At 31.5% G+C, this 7,741-nt stretch overlaps 1 protein-coding gene across 1 annotated transcript in view; it reads left to right on the top strand.

Annotated features, from left to right (window-relative positions):
• Positions 1-7,741, top strand: part of LOC107624543 (cytochrome P450 78A5) — a 20,787-nt gene that overhangs the window by 9,878 nt on the left and 3,168 nt on the right. The window lies entirely within an intron of this gene.

The raw sequence follows: 7,741 nt of genomic DNA, 5'->3' as shown, positions 1-7,741 counted from the left end.
AGTATAAAAATATCTCAATTTACTAATCATGCTTGCAAAAAAACGCATCAAAATTCAATCTCTAAATTATTTTTTGAGAATACATATTTAATATTGGACATTTTTATCGCATTTTAAAATTATTTGAGGACATTTCGATAACAAAAATTGAGTATAATATTTTTGTCAACGATAAAATTATTCGAGTGCATTTTTTGTAGTTTACTCATCAATTCTCTTAAACAGTATGTTCTTCACTTTCATGAATATTTATTTTTTTTATTTTTAGTTTAGATACCAAATGACTTCAAGTATCTTATAATGACAAGATAGTAAGTTGGATCTACACTAAGAAGAATAACTACAATAAATAGGTTGATAAACATTTCAAAGAGATAGATCCACATAAGTTTAATACCTCATGTTTTCATGTTTCACTTAACTATATATTGTTATCTATCTAATAATGTGTCATCGTGTTTTCTATTTATGTCAGAACCACTTTGAGGACAATTCACTAAAGTTACTGAGAAATATGCTACTAAGATTGTTGTGAGAATCCAACAGAGAATAAGATATGTAAAATTAGAGACATGCTACCATCAAAAGTGAGGGGAGTTGAGGTAGACTCATAAGAGACACCAAGGGAAGATTATCCACCTCCAACAGAATTTTAATGTCATAGTATACATTTTGATGGGTGTTTCTATCATCAATTAAGCAGTGGACAAAAGGGACACAACTGCTATACTTACCAGACATACAGTCTAAAAAAACGTACATTTTGAAATCTTAAAGTCTCTAATTCTTTCTTCTTATAATACCTTATTTTATTCTCAGTGTGGGATTCTTTTGTCCTCGATCTTTTTCTAAACTCTAATTTTATCCTTCTTAGATCTTATAATATACTATCTCATTCTAAAGCTTAATCTTTTAGTAATTTACCATTTGACCTTTACTCATTTTTAAAGAAGCTCTTATGTCCTCTTTCTTCACAATTATCTTTTTTGCCATTTTCCCTTTAAATTTCACTTTAGATGATTCTTATACTTTTATACGACAATTTTACCCCTAATGTGATTAGTTTACCTTTTGAGTTAAGTACTTTTTTGTCCCTAAGGTCTTGAGTCAAAATCAAAATTGTTTCCGACTTTTTTTTTTATTAAAATCATTCTCAACGTTACAAAACGTTATAAAATCATCTTTTTGTCCATAAACGATATTTTTTGGATAAGTTTGTCCTTAAACAAAAAAAAATCCCTCCCCCTTACCATTAACCCCCAACTCTCCTGAACCTCTTCTCCCAGACTCCTACTCTCCCTCATCACTAACCCCCTAACTCCTTCATCATCATCACCGAACCTCTTTCTTTTGTTTTGTCCCAGACTCCTACTCTCCCTCACTAATCTCACTCATCTTCTTCTCATTACCATCACCATCACCATTACCATCACCATTATCACAAAATTAAAGATTGAATTACACACACAAATTAAAGAATCACAAAATAAATAGACTTCATTAGTAGAAGCTTCTTCAAGAGCTTGAACCATAGGTAGTTATTGCTGTTGTCGGAAGAGGAGCTGCAACATATGGTGGCGGCGCTGCGAATGACGCGGTGGAGGAGGGAGACGTCGACGACGAAGCCGATCCGGTCTTCATTCTTCCCAAAGATGCAGTAGTTGTCGAAGAAATTTTCATGGTTGAATTGAATGACGAATTGGAAGCGCTGCTTCTTTTTTTTTACTTTTTTTTGTTTAATTAGAATTTGATTGTGACTCTGTGTTGGGTGAAAAAAATTAAGTGAAAAGGATTGAGGATAGTGGGTGGGGTAATAGTGATGGTGTTAATAAAAAAAATTGTGTGTAGTAATGGTGGTGATATTGGTGATGGAGATGAGCAGATGGTAATGTGTGATTAATGGTGAAGATGGATGAGGGTAGTGGGTGGGACGGTGGTGGTGATAAGGGAGAGGAGAAGAGAAAAAAGAAGAAGAAGAAGAAGAAGAAGAAGAATTAGTAGAAGAAGAATGTGGTGGTAAGGAGGATGATGGTGAGGTTCAAGGGTGGGAGGTTAGTGATGAGGGGAGGGTCTTTTTTTGTTTAAAGGCAAAATCGTCTGAAAAATATCCTTTATATACAAAATGATGATTTTATAATGTTTTGTAACGTTGAAGATAATTTTAATAAGAAAAAAAATGTCGGAGATGATTTTGATTTTGACCCAAAACCTTAGGGATGAAAAAAATACTTAACCCTTACTTTTTTGTCTTCCTATTCTATGAAAATACCACTTTACCCATAAGTAGATTAATTAATTATTTTAAGTCTTATTTTTTTAAAAAATTACTATCATACCCCTAAAATTTTAGTTAATTCCAATTTTACATTCTTTGACATAAATAACCATTTTACCCCAAGATACTTGCTTTTATCTTATTAGCTTATTATATTTACATTATTTTACCTAGATTTTAATAAAGTCCTTATTTAGATCCGAAACTTTAGTATATTTATAATTTCAACCCTACTCTCTTATTTAATTATAATTTTATTCCTAAGACTCTTATGATCATAAGTTTAGGAATAACTCTTGTTAATTATAATTTTAACACTATTTTTTCATATAATGACCGAAATACTCTAGTGGTGCATCATATATTTTTCATAGAGCTTAAAAGTGGATTTTTAGATTCTTTTTAACCTTTTTCTTCAATTCTTTTTATACCCTTTTGTGGCTAATTTTTTTAGAATTTTTTTTATGATTTTCACTATTTTTTAGTGACTTTCAAAGTTTGAAATTTAACCTCCAAGCACTGCAACTTTTTTGCCACATATATTCAAGGAACATAGGCATCAAATTTCATATTTAAACATATATTTCATGCCAAAACAGGTATGCATCGTTCAATTTACATATTCAGATTTTAGATACAAAGAACATCATAAAATGACTTATATGAACATAAAATCAAGTATGAAGGTAATCTAACTAATCCTAACCTTTACCTCTTCTTCAATTAAGTTCTTAGACACTTTAAACACCAAAAATCACCTAAAAAAAGACAAAACAAAATAAGAATTAATAAAATTTTAGCCCACTTGGCCGAACCATGGGAAAGAAAAAAGGAAGTAATTGTCACCCTCTTCATGCTTCAATTTTGTGTTCTTTGGAACGTTCTCTTTGTGGCCTCTAAAAATGGTTAGCTATATAAGAAAGATAGTAACATATCCTCTTAGAATGATGCACAAAACTAAAAAAGAAGGGGTGGAGAATCATGGCTACCTTTGCTAGAATTTCTATGGTGAAACAAGAAAATAAGGAAGAACAGAATTTGGATTTAGAATGCTTGAATCCTTGAAGAACCAACCAAGAATAATGGATAAATACTATAAATATGTGTTGAAAAAATGATAAACTTGGATGAAGATGTACTCTTTCTCTCTCTCTCTAAAGCTCATTTCTCTTTCTCTTTATTTTCACTAACTTTAACTTAGTGTTTCTACTTAAATAAAGGCTGAAGTAAAACATGTATTAATGGTGGTAAAAGGTACTGAAATCTAATGGTCAAGAGGCTGAAGAATGAGGGAAAAATGGACGTAAAAAATAGGAAGCTTGGTCAACGTTTGCGTGTTGAGATTATCCATAGTTAACCACAATTAGTTAGTCAGGGTTAAAAACACTATGAAGAGAGTAAAAAAGAGAGAAAATTTGGTCACTCTAGGAGTAAAAGGAATCGTATTACTTGAGAGAGAAGAAAGAGAATTCGGAATCTCCATGAGGTGTTTATGAATACTAGGCTGAGGTTCGTCTCGGATTGAATGTTTTTGCGTGGTAAAATAATGAACGAATAATATTTATTCTTAAAAGAACAAATCAAGAATGAGTGATTGACATTAATCGTAAAATATAATTACCAAGGTGGTAATTATATTTATTACTACTTTTACGATCTTCAATATGTTAAGAATATTTAAAGGTGAAATATTTACCAAAAACAAGTGTGAACAAGTCTCTACATAGTCAAGAGAATATTTTTCTTCATCAAGGTGGAATTTTTTACTTATTTATTACTATTTTTCTTAGATTTTTATTTTTTTATTTGGGCCCACCTCACTAATTCATGATAAGCCATGGTTTTGGATTCTGCAAAATAAATCGCAGAATAACCAAAAAATTCAGTTTATCAAAAATCGAGTCTTTACATCCTTACCTTAAGATTTTCATGAAACTTTTTAAATTGAATCTATCATAATGAGACTACTATACACGCGTCACAACGCTCAACTCCCACACACTGCCACACTACATCTAACATTGCATGCATAACCATCTATTTTTGGCACTCATGAACATACTTCATCCACTCTTCTAACTTCAACATTTAGACTATCCACATGTATTAATAGGCCACCAACATATTTGAGAGACTATAAATACATGAACTTTCAAGTAACCACAACAGAGGCCAACCTTTCAATCAAAGATATCATATATCCTATTTCTTATCATATAAATCTTTTTTCCCTATGCATCATACATACTCATTAGCCATATTAAAGTTAGAGCCTACATCCTATGAAGATGTGATCCTTTAGTCTTGTTGGAAAAAATCCATTAAGGTTGAATTACGTTTTAAATGAGAATAAGACCTGGAAGCTAACTTCTCTCCCAAATAGTAAAAAGGTAATTAGTTGTAAGTGGGTATTTAAAATTAAATACAAGTCAGATGAAAGTGTTGAGAGACATAAAACTCGTCTCGTGGAAAAATGGTTCATCCAAATTTCTGAAATTGACTATAAGAATATATTCAGTCCCCATTATAAAGTTTGGCACCATACATATTATTATTTGGTATTGGTTACTGTCAAGGGACGATATTTGAAACAGACAGATATAAATATGGTATTTCTCTATAGTGAGCTTGATGAGGAGGTTTATATAAAGTCTCTAGACAGATTAGAGATAGCTCTAGGACATGCATGCATATTAAAGAAGTTCTTGTATGGACTCAAACATACTAGTTGCTAATGAAATTTCAAATAGAAGTTTGTATCAGTGGAATTGGGATACACGTAGCGCAAATCAAATGACCTCATCTTTATCAAGTCTCAAACTACAGGCTTCACAGTGATTGCTAGTCTATGTTGATGACTTTGTGCTTGCAAGAGTGGATTTAATTGAAATTGATTATGTTAAGAAACTTTTTTATGATAGATTTTGCATTAAGTACACAGGAGACCTTAAGTATTTTCTTGGACTTTAGGTGGCCAGGTCCGTGAAGGGAATTAATCTTTACCAGGAAAAATACATGATGGATCTTTTTAGAGACACTGGTTTGAAAATTGTAAGCCAATCTCTACTCTAATTGATTAGGGGTTGAGACTGAGTAGGACGATGGAGAGACACTGCTAGACTCATCCAATTATAGAAAAATCATTGGAAAGTTGATGAATCTGTCCAACACAACACCGGATACAAACTTTGCAATTAGCAAGCTAAGTCAATTTTTAGATTGTTCTACAACAAATCATTTGCATGTTGCACACAAGATTCTTAAGTATGTGAAAGGCTCTCCAGTTGTTGGGTTGTTCCTCTCCACTGATTTTTTATTTGTCCCTAACTGAATTATCATATTCTGATAGGGTAGGATGTCTAGATTCGAGCAGGTCAATTTCAACATATTATTTTATCTAGGATCTTTCTTAATTATGTATAAGAGCAAAGAGACAGAGTACAGAGCACTCATGCAAGCCACTAGGAGAAGCACACTAGATGAGTTATGTTTTGAGAGACTTGGAAGCACCACTTAACAAGGTTATGAACTTATTCTGTGATAACAAATCCGCTCTTTACATTACCACTAATCATGTATTCTACAAGCGTACCAAACACATCGAAGCGGATTGTCACTATATCATGGGGGATAAGCTACAAGAATATCTGATTCATTTCCTCTCAATTTCTACGTATGAACAAGTCACATACATATTGATGAAGTCGTTGGCACTCGGGCCATTCTCTTTCATTTATGCCAACTCGGGTTGTTTGACATTTTTAGTAAATGATTTGTGCATTTGATTTGAATTTTTGTGGTGATATTTAAATAACTATATAGAATAAGGTGTATATAAAAAATGGAACAAAATTCAATCTCTATACCTTTTTATTTTTCAAAAGATTTGGTCATTTACAATAAATATTTTTTTTAAATGATAAACTACCCAAATGATACATGAAAGTTTATTCATATGATAGAAATAGCCTTTAGAGATACGAACGGCTAATAAGCCTTGAATGATTTGAAAACGCGACAAAAAAAAACAACTAATAAATATCATATTTTTTTATAGGGTTAAGTACTTTTTTCGTCCCTAAGGTTTGGGATGAAAATCAAATTCGTCTCCGACCTTTTTTTGTTATTAAAATCATCCTTTTGTCCATAAACAACATTTTTCGGACAATTTTATCCTTAAACAAAAATAAAAATATATTAAAAAAGAAAATAAACCACGAAGAAAGGAAAGGAAGAAGGAGGAGGTGACGGCAGGGAAGAGTGAAAGCGAAGAGTTGCTTCTGTCAGCGTCGAGCTCCATCACCGTCGTCGAGCTTCTGGTGGTAAGGGGTTCTGCTCTTCCTCCTCGCTCGATCTGTCCTCTCCTCAGCCACAGTTGTGACGGCAACGGCAATAGCTTTTCGTGCCGTCACTTCTTCCTCCTCTTTCCTTCAACCGCAATGGTGACGGACAGCAGCAAAACCACCCCTCTTCTCTGAGTTTTTCTTTTCTCTCTTTTTTCTCTCTTCTCTGCATTCTCTCTCTTGAGTTTGACGGATTGAAATTTTGAATTTTCTGTCTTGAATTTGAGTATGGTGTTGTTGTTAATGGATTTTTGAATCTGAATATATTGTTGTTGTTGATTCTGTGTTAACTTTGTTCAATTTTTTTTAAATTAAAAAAAATAGTTGCTGTTGTTGTTGTGATGGATGGATTTTTTTAATCTGGATATATTGTTATTGTTGATTCTGTGTTGGCTTTGTTTGATTTTTTGAAATTAAAAAAAATAGTTGATATTGTTGTTGTTGAAGATTTGGGTTGAGAGATGTGGAGTAGGGAGGAGGCTGAGGTAAACAGTGGAGAGGAGGGTAAAGAGGAAAGATGATGATAAAGGGTATTTTAATCTAAAATTAAAAAAAAAAGAGATATTTTATAACGTTTTGTAACGTTAAAGATGATTTTAATAATAAAAAAAAGTTAGGGACGAATTTGATTTTTACTCCAGACCTTAAGAACGAAAAAAGTACTTAGTCTTCTTTTATAAGTGGCAAAAAATTTTTTGTATTTAATCAACAATTTATCTATTTAATCCGAATATTGGTAAGATATTTGAATAACTATTTAAAAAATATACACAAAAATCGGAGTAAATTTTTATCTGTAGAATATTTTTTATTTTTTAAAACAACTTTATCATTTACAATAATTCTTTTAAAAAATTCACTTTTAGAATATAAATTTAATATCTAACTATTTTTATTACGTTTTTAAATTTTTTAAATACTTATTTATTGTTCATATTTTTTGAGATTATAACCCGCAACCTCTTAGTTCATCTTTCTAGAATCTAGATTATTTATATCAGCGGCCACATAAATCTATTTACGGTAGTTTTGGTAATTTATTATTTTAATGTAAACACAGTATCAAAATTATAGTTTAGCCTTAAAGATAATAAAGTGAAGGGTGTTTAGAATATATGTATTA

The sequence above is a fragment of the Arachis ipaensis genome, chromosome B10, assembly GCF_000816755.2.
Source record: "Arachis ipaensis cultivar K30076 chromosome B10, Araip1.1, whole genome shotgun sequence".
Lineage (NCBI taxonomy): Eukaryota > Viridiplantae > Streptophyta > Magnoliopsida > Fabales > Fabaceae > Arachis > Arachis ipaensis.
Note: the sequence above shows the minus strand (reverse complement) of the source record. Positions and strands in the feature narration are given on the sequence as shown.